Raw genomic sequence first — 18,804 nt, forward strand, 5'->3', positions numbered from 1 at the left:
ATACTCAATCATGTCTCTCTTCATATAGTCCAGTGAGGTACATCTCAGGTCATTCACTCCAACATGAACTATGACAGAGTCATAATGGTACTTTTCCTGAAAGACCTGACTGCATGCATGATCTTATAAGATCCTCCAAAACTAGCTACAAAAATAAAATTGCCACTAATTCCAAGGACAACTACAAAGCATTGTATAACTATGTCAAGAATCGCAATGACAACATCCAGATCTGCTCTGAGTTACAGCGCAAAGGCATGAAAATTACAGAACCAACTGATGTTGCCAACATCCTGGCAGATAGGTTCAGTGCTAACTTTACCCCCCCTCACCCCCTAAAGGGAAGAATGCAGAGTCCCTGTAATCACAACTACGCAGGTGAAAGCTGCACTCTCTAAAGCCAAAAACACAGCATCCATGGGACCGGACAACATCCCAGGCTGCATTTTACACAAACTTCAGAATGAACTGGCTCACCACTTAAGCACCATGTTCAATAATAGCCTCGCATCAGGCTTTGTGCCCACTGAATGGTGCACAGCAACAGTTGTCCCACTCCACAAAGGGGGAGCCACCACTGATCCCGGGAACTATAGACCTATTAGCCTGACGAGCCTGGTCTGCAAAGCCATGGAACGTATCATCATGGAACTCATAAACAAAGACATTGTTAACCTCCAAACTCTGGATCCCACCCAGTTCGGGTTCGTGAAAGGCAGATCATGCCTCCTGAACCTGATCGACTTCTTTGAGGCAGTCACCAAAGCCATAGATGAGGGTAAAGTGGTTCACACAGCCTATCTTGACTTCGCCAAGGCTTTCAACACCATCCCCCATTCTGGAATTATAGCTAAACTCAATAAACTAGGCATAAATTCCTACGTCACAAGATGGGTTGCCAACTGGCTCACTGACAGAACCCACATGGTAAAAGTTCCAGACTCCAGATCTGACCTCAAACCAGTGACTAGTGGAGTACCACAGGGTTCCGTCCTGGGACCGCTCCTGTTTGGTATCTACTTCTCTGAAGTACAGGCTAACACAGAAGGCCTCTGGCTAATGAAGTTCGCAGATGACTGCAAACTAGGAACCATAGTCAAGTCCCCAAATGATGTGAACATCCTACAGAAGGGCCTCTCTGAGACAGATGCCTGGTGTCAGAGCCATGGCCCCAAGCTCAATGCCAAAAAGTGCAGTGTCATCCCCTTTGGTAAAAACTCTGTACCCATGAACTACCACATAGGCAGCAATCTACTTAACACCAAATGCGTGATAAGAGACCTTGGGACCAAGGTGGACAGTAGTCTCTCCTTTGATAGTCACATCGCCACAGTAGTCAGGAAGTCCTTCTACATGGCATACCTCATCATAAAAGGGTTCTCATCCTGGAAAAAAGAGGTCATCGTTACCCTCTACTCATCACTCATTAGACCCATTATAGAGTACAATGCCCCTTTTGGAATGTACCTCACAAGACATCTGCAGCAGCTGGAAAGGCCACAGAAGTACCTCACAAAGAGGATTACTGGACTCAACAAATGCCCTGCACTGACCGCCTCAAAAAACTCCAGCTTTACTCCATAGCATATCGCCTACTCAGAGGTGATCTCTGCCTAACATATAAAGCTATGTCAAACCCAGAGCTGTTGGACATGCTACATCTAAAGAAATCCCAATCCCTCAGAGCTACATGCTCTAGGGATCTAAACCTTGTCACCACAATAAACAGGACATGCTGGAGGGATAGATTCCTATCCCAGAGACTTCCCATACTCTGGAACAGGCTACCCATCTATGTCAAGCAAAGTTCTTCATTAGCACTCTTCAAGAAAAATCTTGATGAGTGGATGGGAAATAGGAAATACACCCCGGGGGTCACTTCTGTGTGTCTGCTCATCAGTGGCACAGGAAAATAACTTGCTTGGGTGGCGTACGCCAGGGAACCTTGTTGGCTAGGCTTGCGTAGGCCCTTGGGCCGATAGCCTAGTACCTACCTATGAACCTATGAATCTGATAAATCCTTGCACCAGACAGCCAGCTGACTGTGACTTGTACTCAAGTTATGCAAGCAGAACTAGATTCAACAGGTCTTAATCTAATTTATGCTACTGCAAGCAAAGTGCAACAATTTCCAAAAAAAAAAAAAAAAAAATCATCATCTGTGTGATTGCCTCATTCAGGCTAGCTCATGTCAGCATTTATACCTTGCAGTTGTAACAAACTGATTCAAGCCTCCAGTGCCCAGGCATCTCCTTCAGCCTTCACAAGTTGGACTTGCTTCTTTCTTGGACCAGTCAATTCCTAGTGACAGTCTTGAGCATTAATAATAACCATGCCTCGGGAAAAGGTACATTAGACAATGGACAGTTTTTTAATTGCTGGAAGGAGGAATACTTTAATACAAAAATAGATCAAAAGGGTGGCAGCTTAAATACCCATTTCTATTCTTATGGATCTCAAAAGCAAATTATGCAAGAGAAAAAACAGTGAGACTTTCACAGCCTCGGAATCAGTGTTTCTAACTCCTAAATTATGTTCTTCCATCAATACCCTACTTTTTCAATTAATTTCAGTGGTTGCACAGCAAGATTACTAGATTTGCTTCAACTAGAGGCTGCCATTTTTTGCTCTGATCCACAAACAGAAGCTTTCAGCAGATTCTTTGAATTATACCTGTGGTACTCATCTCCTGGATCTCAAGTTGCAAAGCATGACGTCTTAATTATAGAGGAAGCAGCCTTCAATTTAACCCTAACTATGCATGCTGTAACAGAAAATATAATAGTCATATAGTACATCAACAAATGGGATGGTATCATTCCTTAGTCACTCTTTATCCTATCCATGATAATCTGAGAGCAGACATTCTAAGGAAATGTTATGCTGCGTACCATTTAAATTCCAAGTTAGGAAAAAAGAGTGGTAAACACACTAAGCAGACAAATGTTCATCTTCCATATATGAAACCTGAACATAAAGACTTTTGTATGGTACTAAAAGATGGGATAGATAAAAATGGATTGTCTTGTTTTTTATCTGAATCATCTTTGTTTGTGACAGGCTTTACCACAATCAGGCATAGGTGACCAGTGCCTCTTCCATCACATAGAGCAATGGTCCACCACATGCATTTCTTCCAACACTTCCACTGTTCAAGTTGTTGTGAAAAGTGAATGAGGAAAAAGTGAATCTCATACCTATAGGTCCTTATAGACCAAAACAGACCTGATTAACACTCCTTATATAGGGGTCATTGAGTAAAGAACAAATTGTTAGTATAACAACAAAGTTGGATATTGCATCCAAATCTTGAGTCTCTCAAGCTGACAGCTAGGGGGATCTTACCTTAATACCTAATAGCTATATTTATTTTCATGTATTTTAAAAAAAGTCAAGTGTCCTCCCTCTAGAATATCATATCTGCCTAAAAGAACCAGCTTTTCCAGCTGATGTAACAATAAAGTAATAGGGGCGGCCATGGTGGTGCAGTGGTTAGCATTGCCACCTCACAGCAAGAGGTTCTCCGGTTCGGTCCTTGGCAGGGCTGTCTTCTGTGTGGAGTCTGCATGTCCTCCCTGTGGTTGCGTGGGTTTCCTCCAGGTGCTCCGGTTTCCTCCCACATCCCAAAGACATGCTGTAGGTGGATATGACATTCTAAATTGACCCTAGGTGTGAGTGCGTGTGTGCCTTCTGTGGAAGGTTGGGTGCCGGGCTGGCAACTCGACACCGTAAAACTCCACTGCCAATCATGAGCGGACAGGTGATCCGCTGTGGCGACCCCTAACCAGGAAAAGCCAAAAGAAGAAGAAGTAACAGTAAAGTAATATCTTACTACAGTATATAATACTGGCTTCTGAGCCAGATCATGGTCAAATGGGGCTCTAGGCAGGGTGGAATGGATCAGTGCCCCCCACAGCCATTGCCATGTCCGTGTCCCATTACTTATTTTTCTCTCACCAGTTGACATGAACACTGTTCAAACCTGTCAGCGTGCATATTATTTTCTTATTTACTTCTACTATGATTACAGATATTTGGATTTAATTTAAAACTTTTATTTCAAATTTTATACCACAAACACTGATAGCCATTTGCTAAACAAAACAATATCGTTTTACAGTGAAAACAGACTTAGCATGAGCAATATACTTCTCTGCCCTTGAAACTCACATTCCTTGAAACAAACCTACACTCATAGAAAATGCTTCTGGTAAGTATTGGATTAAATGTAGCTTTGGGCTGTTTTCAAGCCATGGGCCCCCAGAACACATTTTTAGGACATGCATAAATGCATGTGTTCTTTAATTCATCTTTCTGATAGTATTACATTATACTCCTTGTTTAATACAGCACAACTTGTTATAGTGTGTTTTAAATTTGTAGTTTTAAACATTTTTTCCAATAAGCAGTGAAACAAAATGTATGAACCAATAATGAAAGAAGTAGCCATTTCAAAACATTTGAGCCATAAAAGCCACTCAGATTGCTGTTACTCTAATTTATCAATATCAGTCAATATGCATGGTCTCTGCAGAAATAAAAGTCATCTGAATAATTCCAAATTAAAGAGACCTGTAACTAATGAACAGGTTGCTGCTGGCAAACAACTTTGCATTTCAGTGCTTCATCTAAAAATGCAGTGCCTGCTGCCCTTAAAGAATAAATTACCTATTTTACTTTAAAAAAATGGTGTTCTGATTATATGCATTAGGGAATATCTGCAAACTAACAACAGGTTTATAGTTACTAGGCATCTCATCCAAAGGAGGGTACACTCAGGAGTGTTGCACAGTAGTGTCAGCAATCAAGCTACCTGGTTTGGGATGAGAACCCACAGCTTTCTACACCTAATGCAAGTGTGCTACCTGTTGCACTACTGACAAGAAACAGCACATCTATGAAACTCTATGACTGACACTGACAGACTGTAGTCCTCAGTGGTTTACAAAAACAAAACAAACTAAATAAAATTAAAGGAGAACTGGCAGCTGATGTGGAGGTCTAATGTACTTGCTTGCCAATAACTAAATTGTAGTGTTTGACTCTGATCAAAGTCATTTAACTGGAGCATTACAAACAAACACACACACACACACACACACACACACACACACACACACACACACACACACATACATATACACACTCCTCTGCTCTTACAGATTACAGCTGTGCACACTCACTAGAATAGAACTGCTCCAATTGCTCTAAATGCATTAACACAAATGTCCTTTTTAAATATCCTGTGGTTTCTGAAGATGACATTGTCCTAACACTGAGGTTTCAGGGGCTTATTGTGTTACAGAAATCTCCTACAAGGTTCTACTGCTGGTTTTACTTTTTTATTTATTGGAGATTTATCTTTTATGGCAAAGCCAGGGCCCTACGACCAACATGAGCCTGGGATGACATGCTCGACAAGCTGCGTTGCTTCACAAGAGACGGCTTGCACCTGTCACCCTTAGGCTTTTGAATATTGGCCAAGGCTCTTGCTGCCCCCATAGTGCCTTTTTTAGGCAAGGCTCAAAAGTCAAACCCACCTCCATAAACAGCACAATTAACAAAAAACTGAGGGTTATGCTACTCAACGCCACGAGTTTAAATCTCAAAATGCACACGCTCGAAGCACTCCTCAGTATGGAGAACGTCGACATCTGTGCAGTAACTGAAACCTGGTTCAAGGCTCCAGAGAGCACCCCAGCACTACTGGGCTACAACGCATACCACACATTTTGGCCACAGAGCACGGACTGAAACACAAAAGGAGGGGGTGTATCCATATTCATCAAGGATACCTACACCTCCAGGTTAGTTGCACAGCATGATGCCTCTGAGATCATCCATGTGCAACTAACATCGGGCAAATCTGCAATGCAAATTGTGACCTGCTACAGATTACCCTCCATGACTCAGGACCACCACTCCACCTTTCTGGAGACACTGGAAAACATGAAGATCCTACCAAACACCCTAATATTGGATGATTTCAATTACCCTACCATTCACTGGGAAAACTACTCGAGTACAAATTCCAGGCCCAGCGCTTCCTGGAATTCATCAACTCAAATGCCCTGGATCAGCTGGTAAACTCCCCTACCAGAGGTGAAAACATATTGGACCTGGTCATCACCAACATGGGTGACAGGTGTTCCACACCGGAGGTCAAACCATCACTGGTTAGATCAGGCCATAAACTAATCACTCTGGATGTCCACACCCCACCGCCACCCCCAACTAAGGAAACCGCAGTAAAAAACTTTTCTAAAGCAAACTTCACCTTACTTAAGACAGAGGTGGTGAGTTTCACAGCCCCCACGTTAAAGGATAATGCTGCCCAAGATGCAGAAACCTTTACAAATGCACTCTATGAGCACCTACAAGGATGCATGGATCGTGCCATCCCTAGCAAAACCAAGACTCACTCCTCTAAGAGAAGGAAACCAGTTTGATGGACCCCTGCAATAAACAGGCTATACAATAGAAGGAGGAAACTAGTTCAGAAAAAAAACAAATCCCAAGAAGGAAAGACATCCCTGATAAGTATCAGTAAGAAACTGAGGTCCCTCATGAAATCATCCAAGGCTAACTTTGAAAGAAAAATAGCCAAGGATTCAAAAGATAACCACAAAGCCTTCTTTTGCTATGTTAAGAATCTAAGTGGCAATTTGCAGATATGCACTGAACTAGTGCAAAATAGCACAAAATATACTGAACCTACTGATATTGCCAACATCCTGGCAGATAGATTCAGTGCAAACTTCACCCCCCCACCTCCAAAAGAGCCCACAACAATACAGGAAAAGTGTGGTGTCCCAAAAGTCACAGACGCACAGGTGAAAACAGCCCTTTCAAAAGCCAAAAACACAGCGTCAGTGGGACCAGATGTTGTCCCAGGCTGTGTCTTGCACGTACTACAGAACGAACTAACCCCCCACCTAAACACGCTGTTCAACCTCAGCCTCTCCACAGACTACATGCCCATAGAATAGTGCACAGCAACTGTTATTCCTATCCACAAAGGAGGGGCCACAACTGACCCTGGTAACTATTGCCCCATAAGCCTGACTAGCCTGGTCTGCAAGGCTATGGAGCGCATCATCATGGATCTCATTAACAAAGACATTGGGATTTTCCAAACACTTGACCCAACCCAGTTCGGCTTTGTTAAGGGCAGATCATGCCTACTAAACCTGGTTGACTTCTCTGAGACAGTCACAAAGGCCATAGACGAGGGGAAAGGTGGTTCACACAGCCTACCTTGACCTCACCAAGGCTTTCGGCACCATTCCCCACTTGGGTATTACAGAAAAACTCAGCAGCCTGAACATAAACCTCTACATCACGAGATGGGTTGCCAACTGGCTTACAGACAGAACTCACACGGTAAGAATAGCGGGCTCCAGGTCTGACTCTAAACCAGTCACAATTGGTGTCCCACAAGGCTCGGTCCTGGGACCCCTACTGTTCAGCATATACCTCTCAGAAGTATAGGCAAACACAGGAGGACAATGGATAACCAAGTTTGCCGATGACTGCAAACTGGAAGCCATAACTGACTCTCCGGCTGACACGGACATCCTCCAAAAGAGCATTACTGAGACGGACACCTGGTGTCAAAGTCATGGCTTCAAGCTAAATGCCAAAAAATGCATAGTCATCCCATTTGGGAAAAACAAAACACCCACAAATTACCACATAGGTGGCAGCCCCCTTAATACAGAAGAAGTAATAAGAGATCTGGGGACCCAGGTAGATAGTAATCTCTCCTTTGACAATCATATTGCCAAAGTAGTTAGGAAATCCTTCTATGTGGCCCATCTAATTACTAAAGGATTCACATCTAGAAATAAAGAGGTTATAGTGCCCCTCTACTCATCACTCATTAGACCCATCATAGAGTACAATGCCCCATTTGGGATGTGCCTCACAAGACACTTCCAACAGCTAGAAAGACCACAAAAGTACCTCACCAAGAGGATTACTGGTCTCAAACATATGTCCTATGCAGCCTGACTGAAAAAACTCAGGCTGTACTCAGTGGAATATCGTTTACTCAGAGGTGATCTCTGCCTGACTTACAAAGCCATGTCCAACTCAGAATTGATGGACATGCTCCACCTAAAGAAATAAAAGTCACTGCAAGCCACGCGCTCTAGTGAGCTAAACCTCGCCACAACAATAAATAGAACATGCTGGAGGGATAGATTCCTGTCATGCTTTGGAACAAAATTCCAAATTACATCAGGCAATGCCCCACACTAACACTCTTTAAGAGAAACATTGACGAGTGGATGGATAACAGAAAATACACCCCTGGGATCACTTCATTGGCTCTGCTTGACAGAGGATCAGTTAATTAATCAATGGGGCAGTGAAAGCCGACACACTCTGGCTAGGCTTATAAATGCCCTCAGGCAGATAGCCTAGTACCTAACTGGAACAACAAGAACCAAACAGGAAAACAGGAAAAACAACAGAAGCAAATTCCACCAAAGGATTTATTGCACACTGAAATAATCTCTCTCTGACGTCTCGGCCAAAGCCTTCAAGGAGAATAAAATACTTACATTGCAAAGCAGTATATATACACACCCACTATAAAATGATTAAACAATTAATCAATTAAACCACATATTAACAAGATAATACTTTCCAATTGAGCTCCTCATTTAGCCCAAAAGGAAACATAGTTTTAAATTTTAAAATATAAACAGTTTCTTTCTGCAATAAAACAGTTTTGATACTCATATTATTAACCACAGATATATGAATTTGTTCCAGATAGCCTAGTACCTACCTATGAGCCCAAGACAGCTTCCTAGGTTGTCTAGTGCTAGAGCAGGCTCTGAATGGCTTCACCTAGTCCTCCATTAAAGTACATGTCTTTTTTTTGCTCTACAAGAACTTTTCCTAATGGCTCCACTACCATAACCAAATCAGCTCATGTGTTCTAAAGGTATGCAAGCTAGGCATTTCTGGGCTAGGTGAAGACCCTATGGTCCATTCATTCCTGCAGAGAAATCCCAATCTGCTTTCCATTCCCTGTCAAGAGTCCAGTGGTTGGAAGCAGGCCAGCTTGCTGGTCCTGAGGCGGCTGCCGACCCTCTTCCGATGACAGCACCTCATCCCCTCTCAGCTATCTCCTAAGGGAAAGCATGCCTCTGTGTATTGAATTTTCCTCTGCTGTCAGTGCAAGATGCACTGAAATGATATGGGCTTCACAGGCTTAAACTACACTGGATGACACCTGGTATTACTGCTAGGTGTCAGCCATTTTGAGAGCCACAGGTGCCTCCCATCCTCATAGATGGTGAGCTGATAGTGACTGCTGACTCAAAGTCTTTCTGGACAGCTCACACTAGGGCCAGAGCCACTATTCTAACATAGGTTGTCTGCAACATAGTTAGTACTGGCAAAGTACATGTCATTGTCATTCTGTTATGTTTTATGAGATGTTTGTGGGCTGATCCAAACTTTCACAAACCATTGAATCTATAAGTAACATACCCCAATTTTTTTCACCATTCAACTACTTCCTCTTTTTCCCTTGCTAGATGTCTTACTCATTCATAATAAATCCAACAGAAGGAAGTCCAAGAATGTCACAGAAGACTAAAAACAAACAGTTTATTAAGAGTAAAGCGCTTTTCGTCGCTCAAAGTGTGAGCAACTTCTTCAGACAATTCAAATTAATTAAATCACTGTTTTTATATACTCTCACGTCACTGTAATTAATTGCTACTCAACAATTAAAGCAACAACACAATGTAATTTCTTTTCAAAAGCAAATATAGCAAATCAGAGCAGCCGAATTGTGTATTTGCTATCAAATCTACACAAGTATGTGTATAAAAGAAATAAAACAGTAAAAAATATATAAAATATAAAAAAGTAATAAATATAACATATGTATAATATACAGTTCAAGACTAGATGTTATTAGTTAATTTTAAGTCGATGATACTTTTAAAGTATGTTCATGTGTATGTTATATTTTATATTTTAATTTTTTAATTTTTAATTTTTTAAAAATTATAAAAATATATTCATTTCATCATGTTATTCACTTGAAGTTTCCACTATATAGTATTGAGTTGAAAAACTCTACCAAGTGATTAAATAGTCCTGAGTTACCTGATTGAAATAATTATAGTTATAACTATACATATCTCATACAAAGTCCAGATATAAATAAACCAAGCAAACAATACAAGCATATATATGGTAGATACATATATTATGAACACTCTAAAGTGTATAAATTTACATAAATGTTATCATAATGATGAAAAGTAAATATGTTAACATGAGTTTAATTTGGTTTAATATTATTAATATATGTTGAAGTAAAATTTATCTGTTTAAACTCCTTAGTTTAAGTAAACAGGCAATATTGCAGTGGTCGTTTAAACCTGGATAAATAAAAGCATTTGTACGCCACTGCCAAATTAATTCACGCTCCTCTAAGAGTAGGTTGTATGGTCCACCTCTCAAGTTTGTTTGTATTTGATCCAGAGCCATGAATTTAAAATTATGACCTGTATTGCTTGAAATATGTTTAAATAGGGCATTTTCAACTTTTTTGTGTTGTATAGCATGTGTATGTTCATAGACTCTTTCTTTGAGCTGTCTTTCAGTCTTTCCTATATAGAAAGCTGGACATAGTGTACACTGTGCAACATACACTATGAGTTTAGAATGACAGCTCAGCTTGTGTCTAATTTCATATTTTCTGTTGTTGATAGTGGTATATTCCCCACTACTCATATGTTTACACATGCTACAATTTTCACAAATTTTCATACCTTTCATTCTAGAGAAGTTGCTATTAAAGTTATTACTTTCCAATATGTTTTTCAAGTTGAAGCCCCTTCTATAAACTATTCTAGGGTACTCAGCTAATTTACTTGAAATACTCCTGTCTTGTTGGATTAGTGCCCAATTTTTAAGTAACAATTTCTTAATGATATCGCTATCTATATTGTAGGTGGTTATAAAGCTACATCTGAAGTCGTAAGTAGACTCCTTACTTACTACTTGGTGGTCTGTAACTTCAGGTTGGCCCCCTTGAATTTCTACATGGTCTAAAAGTGTACTGTTGTCAACTTGTTGGTCAAGTATTGGAAGAATAATACCAACTTGTTGGTCAAGTATTGGAAGAATAATACCACAACTTCTCTTATATGTAACTTCCTGAATTATCTCTTCTAAAAAATCGAAGGGATACCCTCTCTCAGTAAAGAAATTCCTTAGAAGTTCACATTCGATTTCAAAGTCTGCAATACGGGTGGTCATACGAGCAGCACGTATTAATTGCCCCTTTACTATAGCTTTTTTCTGAGAGATAGGGTGAAGACTACTGAAATGCAAATAAGAGTTGCAAAAAGTTTCCTTTCTATGTATCTTAGAAAAGAAAAAGTTGTTAACTGCGTCTTTAGTCAGATTCACATCCAAATAGTCTATAGATAAATTTTGAAAATTGGATGTAAACTTAAAAAAGCCAGTAGTATTATTTAAAAATTTAAGCAACTCCTTTGCTTTTTCCTGACTTCCTTCAAATAGAATGAAGATGTCATCCAGGAAGCGTGTGTAATAGTTGATAAAAGGCAACCATTCAGTGTTGTTTAAAATATGTTGTTGTTCCCAGTAAGCCATAACTGTATTTGCTAAACTGGCCCCCACAGGTGAACCCATGGCAACTCCACAATTTTGTAAATACAACTTGTTGTTGAAAGTAAAAAAATTATTTGTCAAGATGATGTCCAATAAAGTTGTTACTGTAAATATTTCATTTGCTTCAGCTCCTTTTTTGATAAGAAATAAGTTGACCCACTCTATTGCTTCCAAGTGAGGGATTGACGTATACAGGTCAATCACGTCTATGGTCACGAAGTTCAAGTCTTCTCTATATGTAATATTGTCTAAATTCTTCAGAAAAGACCATGAGTCTTTGCATATTTGAACTTCAGTGGATAAATATCTTTTCAAAATACTATCAACTAGTTTGGCTGAAGCATAGGTAATAGAGTCCCTCCCATCTATTAGTGGTCTAAGTGGGGGGTCTGTGATATTTTTGTGTATTTTGGGAGTTGCAAACATGATAGGGATCTTTGGCCAGTTTGTAGTAATGTAATGGTAACTGTTTATGTCTATGTAACCATCCATAAATAGGTCACTATAATAACCCTTAATACGTCTATATGTAGTATTGAGTTCATTTAAAGAAACTTCTTTATATGTATCGTTGGCCAATAACCTTTCGACTCTGTCAACATAGTCAAAATTGTCAAATAGAGTGAGTCCTCCTCCTTTGTCTGGCTTAATGGCCCTGATGTTAAGTGTTTTAAAAGTAGATAAGGCCGCATTTTCTTCCTTACTAACATTTCTACTTTTCTTATTTCTTTGATAAATTTTATTGTGTACACTGTCATTAATGTTTCTTAAATCAAGTTCCATAATTTGTTCAAATGTAGATAAGGTTGGATGCAAAGTAGGGTTGTACTCGCTAACTACTTTAAGTGACTGACTAATTGTTGATGAGTCCCCTAAAAGTACACTTAAGTTCAATTTTCTAACAAAGAGTTTGATGTCCTTGATACTTTGTGCTAAGTCCATGTATTTACTAGGTACAAAAGTCTGTCCTTTAGCAAAAAGTTCAACAAGAGTGGAGTCAATGTCAATACATGAAAAGTTGTACACTACAAAGTCCCCTGTGTGGTTATATATAACCTCAGGTCTTATTGATGGTAAATCTTGTTCTATCTCTTCGGTTTGTTGTACGGACCGTGTTGGTTTTTTTGAAATTGTTCATTAGGTTGATTTTGGTTATTAACAGAATGTCTCTTAGGAATGGCCCCCAGGTTCTGGTTGTCATAGTCAGTTCTTTGGCCTGAGTTATAGGTTAATTCACCACCTTGTTGGTTACGATAAACAGTAGGTTGTCGTCCATTCCTTAACCGACCTGCCCATGTATTGTTATTCCTATTATTTTGTCTGTACGTCGGATTAGGTGTTTCAGTGTTTAAAATAGTATCCTGTTCGTCAATAAAGGATTCCAAGGTTTCACTGTCATTTATCTTAACTTCGTTAAAGTTATTTTGAGAAGCTGGTGGCTTTGGATATGCCTTTCCACTCTCATAAGCAAGTCTATCTCTGTTTATTTTCTTGGCTTTAATGAGCTTCGATTTAATTAATAATTGGTCGATAGAACTGAATATTCTTTCATAGTCATATCTGTATCGAGTAAATTCGGTATGGTTAGTGATACAGTTGTTCAGTTCGTCAACCTCTTTAGTAAGGTCAATAATTTGTAGTCTATAGTGCTTGGTCATGCACTCCATAAGTGCAAAACCCTGCTCATTAAATAAATTGAGGAGTTCTAAATGGAAAGGAGAATTTGTCACTAGTCCAGTCGGATACACATGATGTCTAAGCCCCTTGGGGACTAGTCGCAGTCTGCAGCATTCTTGGAAGTAATTAACTTCCAACTGCAACTTTTTGATTTTCAAAAGTTTTGCATCAATTAGTTTCAAATTGTTAGAGATTTCTTTTTCACTCACCTCGTGGATATCCGCGTTGTGAGCCGGTTGCTCTGATTCAGTTGTTTGGTTAAAGACAAGGTTTTTAGTGTTGGAAATCCAGTCCTTAAACACAGAAGCTCCAATAAGCTCCCCAACGCCGTTCGTTGATGTCCGTTCACTCGTAAATGTGCCAGAGGTAGTGTGTAAACTTCCGTTGTTATTCAAGCCAGTTTCGTTGTTCTGGTTGTAAGGAAACAAAATATTTGAGCTTACTTCGGCAGATTGCGTACTAGTCCTGGTTGTTTGTGGTAAGTTTGAAACCCCCATAGCGTCCAAGGCAGAAGGTGTACGCTGTCCAAGGGGGATAGAGGCTGACAAGTTGCCGGTGTCCGATGCAGTAACAGTTGACAAGTTACCGGTGTCCGATGCAGGAACAACTGGTGGTGTACGTTGTCCAAGAGGAATGGAAGCTGACAGGTTGCCGGTGTCCGTAATACGGGAATGAGTAAAGTCGGCTGCTCCTAGCTGGGAGTCGATACGTGAGGAAAGTACATCAACCCTTTCAGTTAATGCCAAAATTAAGGCTGTAAGATTCACATCTTCGTCACTTGTGCGTTTTTTCTTAAAGGTATTTTGTGAAGAAGGGATAACTTCTTCGTCTTCACTGTGATCATTGGACGCCATGACAAAAACCAAAGACAAACTGGGTACGATAAACAGACTAAATCCAACAGAAGGAAGTCCAAGAATGTCACAGAAGACTAAAAACAAACAGTTTATTAAGAGTAAAGCGCTTTTCGTCGCTCAAAGTGTGAGCAACTTCTTCAGACAATTCAAATTAATTAAATCACTGTTTTTATATACTCTCACGTCACTGTAATTAATTGCTACTCAACAATTAAAGCAACAACACAATGTAATTCCTTTTCAAAAGCAAATATAGCAAATCAGAGCAGCCGAATTGTGTATTTGCTATCAAATCTACACGAGTATGTGTATAAAAGAAATAAAACAGTAAAAAATATATAAAATATAAAAAAGTAATAAATATAACATATATATAATATACAGTTCAAGACTAGATGTTATTAGTTAAGTTTAAGTCGATGATACTTTTAAAGTGTATTCATGTGTATGTTATATTTTATATTTTAATTTTTTAATTTTTTAATTTTTTAAAAATTATAAAAATATATTCATTTCATCATGTTATTCACTTGAAGTTTACACTATATAATATTGAGTTAAAAACTCTACCAAATGATTAAATAGTCCTAAGTTACCTGATTAAAATAATTATAGTTATAACTATACATATCTCATACAGAGTCCAGATATAAATAAACCAAGCAAACAATACAAGCATATATATGGTAGATACATATGTTATGAACACTCTAAAGTGTATAAATTTACATAAATGTTATCATGATGATGAAAAGTAAATATGTTAACATGAGTTTAATTTGGTTTAATATTATTAATATATGTTGAAGTAAAGTTTATCTGTTTAAACTCCTTAGTTTAAGTAAACAGGCAATATTGCAGTGGTCGTTTAAACCTGGATAAATAAAAGCATTTGTACGCCACTGCCAAATTAATTCATGCTCCTCTAAGAGTAGGTTGTATGGTCCACCTCTCAAGTTTGTTTGTATTTGATCCAGAGCCATGAATTTAAAATTATGACCTGTATTGCTTGAAATATGTTTAAATAGGGCATTTTCAACTTTTTTGTGTTGTATAGCATGTGTATGTTCATAGACTCTTTCTTTGAGCTGTCTTTCAGTCTTTCCTATATAGAAAGCTGGACATAGTGTACACTGTGCAACATACACTATGAGTTAAGAATGACAGCTCAGCTTGTGTCTAATTTCATATTTTCTGTTGTTGATAGTGGTATATTCCCCACTACTCATATGTTTACACATGCTACAATTTTCTGTTGTTGTGGGCTGATCCAAACTTTCACAAACCATTGAATCTATAAGTAACATACCCCAATTTTTTTCACCATTCAACTACTTCCTCTGTTTCCCTTGCTAGATGTCTTACTCATTCATAATCCCCTCCTCAAAAACACATTTCCATCACACAAAGTTTATCGGTTCTATGCCATATAGTGAAATCTTAAGGACTGAAAGGATATGTAATAAACATACTGACTTGTTGAACTATGTCAAACATATTAATGAAATCTCCATATTAACAATACATGGGTTCATAGGTTCATAGGAGGGTACTAGGCTATTGGCCCTAGGGCCTATATAAGCCTAGCCAGAAATGTACCCTGGCTTTCGCCACCCAAGAAAATTATTTTCATGTGCCCCTGTCGAGCAGAGTTACAGAAGTGATCCCCGGGGTGAATTTCCTATCTTCCATCCAATCATCAAGATTTTTCTTGAAGAGTGCTAATGAGGAGCTCTGTTTGACATAGATAGGTAGTCTGTTCCAGAGTATGGGAAGTCTCTGGGACAGGAAGCTATCCCTCCAGCATGTTCTGTTTATTGTGGTGATAAGGTTTAGGTCCCTAGAGTGTGTAGCTCAGAGGGATTGGGATTTCTTTAAGTGGAACATGTCCAACAGCTCTGGGTTTGACATTGCTTTGTATGTTAGGCAGAGATCGCCTCTGAGTAGGCGATATGCGATGGATTAAAGCTGGAGTTTTTTGAGACGGTCTGCGTAGGGCATCTGTTTGAGGCCAGTAATCCTCTTTGTGAGGTATTTCTGTGGCCTTTTCAATTGTTGTAGATTTCTTGTGAGGTACATACCAAAAGGAGCGTTATACTCTATAATGGGTCTAATGAGTGATGAGTAGAGGGGAACAATGACCTCTTTTTTCTGGATGAGAAATCTTTTGTGATGAAGTGAGCCATGTAGGAGGATTTCCTGACCACTGTGGCGATGTGATTATCAAAGGAGAGACTACTGTCCACCTGTGTCCCAAGATCTCTTATAACATTTTTGGAGTTAAGTAGACTATCAGCTAAGTGGTAGTTCATGGGTACAGAGTTTTTACCAAAGGGGATGACAATACACTTTTTGGCATTGAGCTTCAGGCCATGGCTTTGACACCAGGTATCGGTCTCAGTGAGGCCCTTTTGTAATATGTCCACATCGTTAGGAATTTCAATTATGGCTCCTAGTTTGCAGTCATCTGCAAACTTTGTTAGCCAAAGACCTTCTGTGCTAGCCTGTACTTCAGAGAAGTAGATACCAAACAGGAGAGGATCCAGGACTGAACCCTGTGGTACTCCACTTGTCACTGGTCTGAAGTCAGATTTGGAGTCTGCTACCATCACTGTCCATGAGCCAGTTGGCAACCCATCTTGTGACATAGGGATTTATACCTAGTTTAGTGAGCTTATCTATAATTCCAGAGTGGTGGATGGTGTCAAAAGCCTTGGCGAGAATCTAGATAAGCTGTGTGAACCACCTTACCCTAATCTATGGCTTTGGTGACTGCTTCAAAGAAGTCAATCAGGTTTAGGAGACATGGTCTGCCTTTTACAAATCCAAACTGGGTAGGGTCCAGAGTATGGAGATTACCAATGTCTTTGTCTATGAGTTCCATGATGATACGTTCCATGGCCTTGCAGAGTAGGCTCGTCAGGCTAATGGGGCGGTAGTTCCCGAGGTCTGTCATGGCTCCCCCTTTGTGAAGTGGGATAACCGTCATGGTGTGCCATTCAGTGGGCACAAAGCTTGAGATGAGGCTATGACTGAACATGGTACTTAGGTAGGGTGCCAATTCATTCTGTAGTTCATGTGGAACGCAACCTGGGATATTGCTAGGTCCCTTGGATGCTGTGTTCTTGGCTTTGGAGAGTGTGTTTTTTACCTGTGCAGCCGTGATTACAGGAACTTTGCATTTGTCTTTTATAGAGATGGGCCCTCTAGGGGGTGAGAGGGGGGTAAAGTTAGCACTGAACCTATCTGCCAGGATGTTGGCAATATCAGTTGGTTCTGTATATTTTGTGCCTTTGTGCTGTAACTCAGAGCAAATCTGAGTGTTGCCATTGAGATTCTTGACATAGCTATAGAATGCTTTGTAGTTGTCTTTAGAGTCAGTGGCAATTTTGTTTTTGTAACTAGCTTTGGAAGATTTTATGAGGGATCTCAGCTTCTTACTGAGGTTGACCAGGGCGTTCCTCCAGTCATGGGAATTTACTCTTTTTTGCAACAATTTCTTTCTTCTGTTGAAGAATTTGTTTATGGCAGAGGACCACCAGATCGGCTTCCTTTTTTTGGAGGATAGCATCTTGGTTCTGTTAGGGATAGCATGATCCATGCACTCGTGTAATTGCTTATAAAGTGCATTTGTGAAGGATTCAGCAGTCATAACTCTATTGTCTGTCTGCATGGGTGTCATGAAGTTTGCCACTTCTGTCTTAAGAAGTGTGAAGTTGGCTTTGGAGAAGTTTTTTACGGTGATTTCCCTAACTGGGGGTGTGGGCGGGATGTGGATGTCTATGGTGATTAGCTTGTGGTCGGATCTGACCAACGAGGAATTGACCTCTGGTGTGGAACACTGGTCACCCATGTTGGTAATGACCAGGTCTAGGATATTACTGCCCCTGGTGGGGGTGTGAATAAGTTGATCCAAGGCGTTGGAATTTATGAATTCCAGAAAACATTGAGCAAAAGAGTTGGTACATGAGTAGTTTTCCAGTTAAAGGTGGGGTAGTTGAAATCACCCATTATTAGGGTGTTAGGTTGTACCCTAATACTTTCCAGTGTATCAAGAAATGAGCAGTGGGAATCCTGGGACATGGTGGGGGGTCTGTAGCAAGCTACAATTTGGATTACGGTCTTGCCCAGAGTTAGTTGCACTTGGATAATCTTGGATGCATTATGCTGTTTAACTAACCTGGAGGTGTGGATATCCTTAATGAATATGGACATGCCTCCACCTTTAGTGCTTCGTTCTGGGTTAGGTGGCCGAAAGGTGTGATATGAATTATAGCCTAGTAATGCAGGGGTGCTCTCTGGAGATTTGAACCAGGTCTCTGTCACTGCACAGATGTCGATGTTCTCCATTTTAAGGAGTGCCTTGAGTGAGTGCATTTTGAGGTTTAGACTTCTAGCATTGAGTAGCATTACCCTCAGATTTTTCTTGCTTGTACCTGTTACGGTGTTGAATTTGTCATTTGAACCTTGCCTAAAAAAGGCACTATAGGGGTGGCAAGAGCCTTAGCCAGTATACAGAAAACCAAGGGCGACAGGTGCAGGCCATCTCTGGCAAAGCATCGTGGTCTGTTGATCATGTCGTCCCACGCAGACAAAT

General features: G+C 40.0%; 1 protein-coding gene across 1 annotated transcript in view; it reads right to left on the reverse strand.

Annotated features, from left to right (window-relative positions):
• Positions 1-18,804, reverse strand: part of LOC122813286 (E3 ubiquitin-protein ligase RNF170-like) — a 228,162-nt gene that overhangs the window by 80,029 nt on the left and 129,329 nt on the right. The gene's annotated exons all lie outside the window — the stretch shown is intronic.

Source organism: Protopterus annectens, chromosome 10.part0, assembly GCF_019279795.1.
Source record: "Protopterus annectens isolate FY-2018-M chromosome 10.part0, PAN1.0, whole genome shotgun sequence".
Taxonomy (NCBI): Eukaryota; Metazoa; Chordata; order Ceratodontiformes; family Protopteridae; genus Protopterus; species Protopterus annectens.